At 37.5% G+C, this 8,534-nt stretch overlaps 1 non-coding gene across 1 annotated transcript; it reads left to right on the forward strand.

Moving 5' to 3' along the window:
- Positions 1 to 2,218: 2,218 nt before the first annotated feature.
- Positions 2,219 to 2,322, forward strand: LOC148562399 (small nucleolar RNA R71). Its single transcript, XR_015886874.1, has one exon. It is a non-coding gene; the product is annotated as a small nucleolar RNA R71 (small nucleolar RNA).
- Positions 2,323 to 8,534: the final 6,212 nt, after the last annotated feature.

The raw sequence follows: 8,534 nt of genomic DNA on the forward strand, positions 1-8,534 counted from the left end.
TGGAGAAGAGAGTTATGAAAAGGTGTGAAGAGGAGAGAATACGATGTAGGGATCCTGTGGGTCCACAGATCAAGTGGGGTCAAGGACTTAACATCCCTGCTCCAATCAGGCGTGTAAAATGCCCTTGCTGTGCAATCCTGGCGTTTAACGCCAGACTGCTGCCTGTTTCTGGCGTTAAACGCCCAAATGTAGCTTGTTTCTGGCGTTTAACGCCAGGTAGATGCTTGTTTCTAGCGTTAAACGCCAGCTTGGTGCCTATTTCTGGCGTTAAACGCCAGACAGATGCTTGTTTCTGGCGTTTAAATGCCAGACTGCTCTCCTCCAGGGTGTGCTATTTTCAATGCTATTTTTCATTCTATTTTTGATTTTTTAGTAGTTTTTGTGACTTCACATGATCATCAACCTAATAAAATACGAAATAACAAAAAGAAAATAAAATAGATATGCTTAAGTAACATTGGGTTGCCTCCCAACAAGCGCTTCTTTAATGTCAATAGCTTGACAGTGAGCTCTCGTGGAGCCTCACAGATAATCAGAGAAAGGTTGGAACCTCCCAACACCAAACTTAGAGTTTGAATGTCGGGGTTCAACACCAAACTTAGAGTTTGGTTGTGGCCTCCCAACACCAAACTTAGAGTTTGACTGTGGGGGCTTTGGTTGACTCTATAGTAAGAGAAGTTTTTCATGCTTCTTCTCCATGGTTACAGAAGGAGATCCTTGAGTTTCAAATACAAGGGTGTCCTCATTCAGTTGGAGGACCAACTCTCCTCTGTCCACATCAATCACAGCTCTTGCTGTGGCTAGGAAGGGTCTTCCAAGGATGATGGATTCATCCTTATCCTTCCCAGTGTCTAGGATTATGAAATCAGCAGGGATGTAAAGGCCTTTAACCTTTACTAACACTTCCTCTACTTGTCCATAAGCCTATTTTCTTGAGTTATCTGCCATCTCTAATGAGATTCTAGCAGCTTGCACCTCAAAGATCCCAAGTTTCTCTATTACAGAGAGTGGCAATAAGTTTATTCCTGACCCCATGTCACACAGAGCCTTCTCAAAGGTCATGGTGCCTATGGTACAGGGTATTAAGAATTTACCAGGATCCTGTTTCTTTTGAGGTAATTTCTGCCTATCCAATGCATTTAGTTCATTGGTGAGCAAGGGAGGTTCATCTTTCCAAGTCTCATTATCAAATAATTTGGCATTCAGCTTCATGATTGCACCAAGGTATTTAGCAACTTGCTCTTCAGTAATGTCTTCACCCTCTTCAGAGGAAGAATACTCATCAGAGCTCATGAAGGGCAGAAGGAGGTTCAATGGAATCTCTATGGTCTCTAGATGAGCCTCAGATTCCTTTGGTTCCTCAAAGGGATACTCCTTATTGGTCACTGGACGTCCCAGGAGGTCTTCCTCACTAAGATTCACGTCCTCCCCCTCCCTTGTAGCTTCGGCCATGATGGTTAAATTAATGGCCTTGCACTCTCTCTTTGGATTTTCTTCTGTATTGCTTGGGAGAGTACTAGGAGGAGTTTCAGTGACTCTTTTACTCAGCTGGCCCACTTGTGCCTCCAAATTTCTAATGGAGGACCTTGTTTCATTCATGAAACTTACAGTGGCCTTAGATAGATCAGAGACTATATTTGCTAAGCTAGATGGATTCTGCTCAGAATTCTCTGTCTGTTGCTGAGTGGATGATGGAAAAGGCTTGCTATTGCTAAACCTGTTTCTTCCACCATTATTAAAGCCTTGTTGAGGCTTTTGTTGATCCTTCCATGAGAAATTTGGATGATTTCTCCATGAGGGATTATAGGTGTTTCCATAGGGTTCACCCATGTAATTCACCTCTGCTATTGTAGGGTTCTCAGGATCATAAGCTTCTTCTTCAGAAGATGCCTCTTTAGTACTGTTGGATGATTCCTTCAATCCATTCAGACTCTGAGAGATCATATTGACTTGCTGAGTCAATATTTTATTCTGAGCCAATATGGCATTTAGAGTATCAATTTCAAGAACTCCCTTCCTCTGAGGCATCCCATTATTCACAGGATTCCTTTCAGAAGTGTACATGAACTGGTTATTTGCAACCATGTCAATGAGTTCTTGAGCTTCTGCAGGCGTTTTCTTTAGGTGAATGGATCCACCTACAGAATGGTCCAATGACATCTTTGATAATTCAGACAGACCATCATAGAATATATCCAGGATGGTCCATTCTGAAAGCATGTCAGAATGACACTTTTTGGTCAGTTCCTTGTATCTCTCCCAAGCTTCATAGAGGGACTCACCTTCTTTCTGTTTGAAGGTTTGAACATCCACTCTAAGCTTACTAAGCTTTTGAGGAGGAAAAAACTTGGCTAAGAAATCCGTGACCAGCTTGTCCCAAGAGTTCAGGCTGTCTTTAGGTTGAGAGTCCAACCATATTCTAGCTCTGTCTCTTACAGCAAATGGGAAAAGCATAAGCCTGTAGACCTCGGGATCAACCCCATTGGTCTTAACAGTATCACAGATTTGTAAGAATTTAGCTAAGAACTGAAAAAGGATCTTCTGATGGAAGTCCATAAAACTTGCAGTTCTGTTGCATCAGAGAAACTAATTGAGGTTTCAGCTCAAAATTGTTTACTCCAATGGCAGGGATTGAGATGCTTCTTCCATGTAAATTGGAATTAGGTGCAGTAAAGTCACCAAGCATCTTCCTTGCATTGTTGTTATTTTCGGCCATGTCTCCTTCTTTTTCGAAAATTTCTGTCAGATTTTCTCCAGAGAGTTATGCTTTAGCTTCCCTTAGCTTCCTCTTTAGAGTTCTTTCAGGTTCAGGATCAGTTTCAACAAGAATGTTCTTGTCCTTGTTCCTGCTCATATGAAAAAGAAGAGAATAGAAAATATGGAATCCTCTATGTCACAGTATAGAGATTCCTTTATGTGAGTAGAAGAAGATATGAATAGAAGAAGGAGAATCCAAACACAAGGGTGAGGAGTAGGTTCGAATTCTTAGATGAAGAGGGGTGTTAGTAAATAAATAAATAAATAGAAGGAGGTGAAGGAGAAGAATTTTCAAAAATTAGATAAAATAAAATAAAAGTATTTTTGTATTTAAATTAGAATTAAAATTAAAAATTCGAAAATTAAGAAAGGAAAAATTAAATCAAATTAAATTAAATTTAAAACAATTAGTTGATTTAAAAAGAAATTTTGAAAAAGAGGAAGGTGATTTTCGAAAATTAGAGAGAGAATTAGTTAGGTAGTTTTGAAAAAGATATGATTGAAACAAAAAGATAGGATTAGTTTGAAAAAGATTTGAAAATCAATTTTTGAAAAGATAAGAGGTTAGAAAAGAAGTTAGAAAAGATTTTGAAATTGATTTTGAAAAGATGTGATTGAAACTTATTTTGAAAAAGATTTGAAAAAGAAATTTAAAAAGATTTGATTTTGAAATCAAAGTTGATTACTTGACTTAACAAGAAACTAAAAAGATATGATTTTGAAATTCAAAGATTGAATCTTTCTTACTAGGCAAGTAACAAACTTAAAATTTTTGAATCAATCACATTAGTTGTTAGTAAAGATTTTGAAATTATGAAACAAAATAAGAAAAAAAATTTGAAAATCAATTTGAAATTTTCGAAAATTATGAAAGGAAAATGAAAAAGAATTGATTTTTGAAAAAGATTTGAAAAAGATATAATTTTAAATTGAAAATTTGATTTGACTCATAAGGAACAACTAGATTTTAAAAATTTTTGAAAAAGTCAACTCAAATTTTCGAATTTGATGAGAAGAAAAAGGGAAAGATATTTTTTTTATTTTTGAATTTTTTAATGATGAAAGAGAAAAACATCAAAAAGACTCAAAACATGAAAATTATGAATCAAAACAGAAAAAATATGCAAGAACACTTTGAATGCAAAGATGAACACCAAGAACACTTTGAATGTCAAGATGAATACCAAGAACTTATTTTTGAAAATTTTGAAGAAAAGAAAAACATGCAAGACACCAAACTTAGAAATTTTCAAACTTTAGACACTAATAATTCAAAAATGCATATGGAAAACAAGAAAAGACACAAAACAAGAAATTTTAAAGATCAAACAAGAAGATTTACCAAGAACAACTTGAAGATCATGAAGAATGCAATGCATGAGTTTTTCGAAAATTTTCAAGAAAAATTAAAAAGATGCAATTGACACCAAACTTAAAAATTGACACTAAACTCAAACAAGAAACATAAAATTTTTGGTTTTATGATTTTATAAATTTTTTTGGATTTTTTCGAAAATTATTTTGAAAAGGAAAATAAGGATTGCAAAATTTTTAATAGGAATTTCAGGAATCTTGCAATGTTAGTCTAAAACTCCGGTCCAGGAATTAGACATGGCTTACTAGCCAGCCAAGCTTTCAGTGAAAGCTCCGGTCCAAAACACTAGACATGGTCAATGGCCAGCCAAGCTTTAGCAGATACAAATCAGACATACAACAACTGAATTGCTGAAGAAGACAAAGAAGCTCTTCTCTTGAGGATAAGTGAAACCTCGGTCCAAAAGATTAGACATGGCTTAACAGCCAGCCAGGATTCAACATATCTCATGAAACTCTAGAATTCCTTCTTAAAAATTTTGAAGAACATAGAATATTTTATTTTATTTTATTTTTTTTGAAAAATTTTCGAAAATAAAAAGCTTTAAAATTAAAATAAAATTACTTAATCTGAGCAACAAGATGAACCGTCAGTTGTCCAAACTCGAACAATCCCCGGCAACGGCGCCAAAAACTTGGTGTTGTTGCCGGATCAAACATGGTACTGTTGTTGCCGGAAACAAATGCGAAATTGTTGTTCGTTCCCTCCCCAGCAACGGCGCCAAAAACTTGGTATTGTTGCCGGATCAAACATGACGGTTCCATTCCTTGGTAACGGCGCTAAAAACTCAATACGCACGTTCATAATCTTAATTCTTTGTCACAACTTCGCACAACTAACCAGCAAGTGCATTGGGTCGTCCAAGTAATAAACCTTACGTGAGTAAGGGTCGATCCCACGAAGATTGTCGGTTTGAAGCAAGCTATGGTCACCTTGTAAATCTCAGTCAGGCGGATTCAATTGATTATAGAGATTTAATAATTAAAAGATAAATAAAATATAAAATAAAGATAGTGATACTTATGTAATTCATTGGTGAGAATTTCAGATAAGCGTATAGAGATGCGTTAGTTCCTCCTGAACCTCTGCTTTCCTATTGTCTTCATCCAATCATTCATACTCCTTTCTATGGCAAGCTGTATGTTAGGCATCACCGTTGTCAATGGCTACATCCTGTCCTCTCAGTGAAAATGGTACAATGCGCTGTCACTGCATGGCTAATCATCTATCGATTCTCGATCATACTGGAATAGGATCCATTGATCCTTTTGCGTCTGTCACTACGCCCAGCACTCGCGAGTTTGAAGCTCGTCGCAGCCATCCCTTCCCAGATCCTACTCGGAATACCACAGACAAGGTTTAGACTTTCCGGATCTCAAGAATGGCCGTCCATGGATTCTAACTTATACCACGAAGATTCTGATTAAGGAATCCCAGAGATACTCATTCAATCTAAGGTAGAACAGAAGTGGTTGTCAGGCACGCGTTTGTAGTTGGGAATGATGATGACTGTCACGATCATCACATTCATATTGAGGTGCGAATGAATTTCTTAGAATCGGAATAAGCTTGAATTGAATAGAAAAACAATAGTACTTTGTATTAATTCGTGAGAAACAGCAGAGCTCCACACCTTAATCTATGGTGTGTAGAAACTCTACCATTGAAAATACATAAGTGATGAAGGTTCAGGCATGGCCGAATGGCCAGCCCCCAAACGTGATCAAAGGATCAAAAGACAATCCAAAGATATCCAAAGATAATAGTAAAAAGTTCTACTCAAACTTATCATAGAGAGGAAACAGTGGGGATTTTTGAGAAGACAGCCGCGAGAGGCCAACTTATCATGGGTCATTGAGTTCTACTCAAACTTTTACTTGCCTACTCTGCAGACTGTCTTCGTCCGTCAGTAGCAGGTTCCTATCTCCGAGAGTGCCATACAGAGAGCATTGGACCTTCCACCTAGTCCAGAGGGATGGGACGCCTATCAAGAGGCCTCTTTCAAGCGCCAGACATACCAGTTTGACTGAAATAACGTTCTTGGTGTCATAGCACAACCTGGCAGCAAGTGGATCTACGGACAGCATAGGACCCGACCTAAGAGCATCTCAACACAGTCACTCACCCTAGAGGCTCGCGTGTGGGCACTGATAAACCACTATTTTATGGTTTATCTTGTGTTTAATTGAGTAGTTTCATCAAGTCATCACCCACTTATTCATACTAATTGCATGATTTTATAATTCCTTACTAGTATTATTTATGGTTGAAAACTTGCTTCCTAGAGATCTTTAATTAGTATATTTTAATTTTCCTTTTATACCGTTCGATACCGTGATCTGTGGGTTAAGTGTTTCAGGCTTTATAGGGCAGGAATGGCTTAGAAAATGGAGAGGAAGCTTGCAAAAATGGAAGGAACACAAGAAATTAAGGAGATGACCAGCGAACACTGACGCGCGCGCATGGCTCACGTGAGCGCGCGGAATGAAAAAAATGTAGCGACGCGTGAGCATGCCTGACGCGTACGCGCGGATTGGAGTCTGCACAAATGACGCGAATGCGTGGATGACACATACGCGTGACAAGGAAAATTGCTGAATGATGTGAACGCGTGACTGATGCGTACGCATGACCTGCACAATCTGCAGAATTAACAGAAAATGCTGGGGGCAATTTCGAGCCGCGTTTTGACCCGGTTTTCGGCCCAAAAACACAGAATAAAGCCAGGGAACATGCAGAGACTCAAGAGATCTCTTTACAAATCTTAGACACAATAGACATATTCTCATTAGGATAGTTTTAGGTTTTTAGATCTGAATCTAGAGAGGATTACTCTTCCTCTAGGTTCTCTTTACATTCCCAGTTTATCGTTTTATGCTTTTGGATATTGAAGAAGTCATTACCTCCGTTGAAGACATTATTCTAGTTTGTTTCTTTTCTTACTCTTTTATTTATTCCATATTCTTAATTCTTGTTTAAAGTAGTAATTGGATTATTTTCATGGATTGTTAATGCAAAGGATTACTTTTTACTTTTAATTAATTTTATTTAATTTATCATGTCTTCTTCTTATATTTTTATGAGCGTTATATTCATGTCAATGGAGTAGACTCCATACTTGACATGGGGGTTGATTAAAAGGAGATACTTGAGTTGGAAGGCTTAAGTGTTGATTAAATTCGAAATTGTTGGCTAGTTCTGTATTTACTAACGCTAGACCTTCCTAAGGGAGAGGACTAGGATTTGCGAATAAGGATTAGCTTAATCACTTGACTTTCCTTTATTTAGTAAGGGTTAACTAAGTGAAAACAACAACCTTTTTAATACTACACTTAAGAGACCCAAACAAGGATAGAACTTCTAATTAATCATTCCCCCAGTCAAGGCTCTTTATTTAGAATATTAATAATCATTCTTAGTCTTATTGCTTTAATTTACAATTATTTAATTGCTCATTATTCAACTCTCAAAACCCTCAAAAAATTCCTAATTAATAAATTAGCATCCTTTCGTGCAACTCGTTGGGAGACGACCTGGGATTCATACTCCAGTATTTTTATTCATAATTTTTGTGACACCCTTTTTAAATTGGTGAGGTGGATTTTAGCTGGTTAAGGGGCTATACTTGCAACGCTGTTCTCTTATTAAAAAAATCTCTTAATTGGTATAACTTCTACCATGCACCAGTTTTTGGTGCCATTGCCGGGGAGTTGCAATTATGTGCTAAATTATTAATTAGTGTACATATTTTTATTTTTATTTGCATATTTTATTTTTTATTTACCATGAGCTATATGTTTCTTTCCTTGAATGACGCATTCACTGCCTGATCCAAGCTTAGCCACGTTTGATCCTGAAATTGAAAGGACTATTTCACGTATTAGGCGAGCTCGATGTCGGTTAGCCTCTGAGGGGTGGTGAAGTGATTGTTATCGATTCACCAGTCTCATCTAAGGGCGAATCTGAACCACCATCTGAGAGCGAAACAAGCTCCTTTACTACTGATTCAGTTGATTCACATGCAGATAGAATGGCAAAACCTAGGAGGATTACTCTCCAGGAAAATGGAGCCCCAAATTTTACAATGCAGCCATATCAAGTGCATTACCCAACTCTGGCTGCAGATTTTAAACTGAAGACTGCACTAATCAACTTAATGCCCAAGTTTCATGGCTTACATGCTCAGGAGCCCATCAAGCACCTCAGAAATTTTTAGATAGCATGTTCTACTGTTAAGTGTCAGGGTGCGAATGAAACTTCTATTCTGTTAACTACCTTCCCATTTTCTCTTGAAGGAAAGGCGAGGAAGTAGTACTACTCCCAACCTGAAGCAACTGTTACCAACCGGGACACACTCAGAAGAGAATTTTTGGAGAAATACTTTCCAGCTGAAGTTACAGAC

The sequence above is a fragment of the Arachis ipaensis genome, chromosome B6 (genome assembly GCF_059453495.1).
Source record: "Arachis ipaensis isolate K30076 ecotype BB chromosome B6, ASM5945349v1, whole genome shotgun sequence".
Classification (NCBI taxonomy): domain Eukaryota; kingdom Viridiplantae; phylum Streptophyta; class Magnoliopsida; order Fabales; family Fabaceae; genus Arachis; species Arachis ipaensis.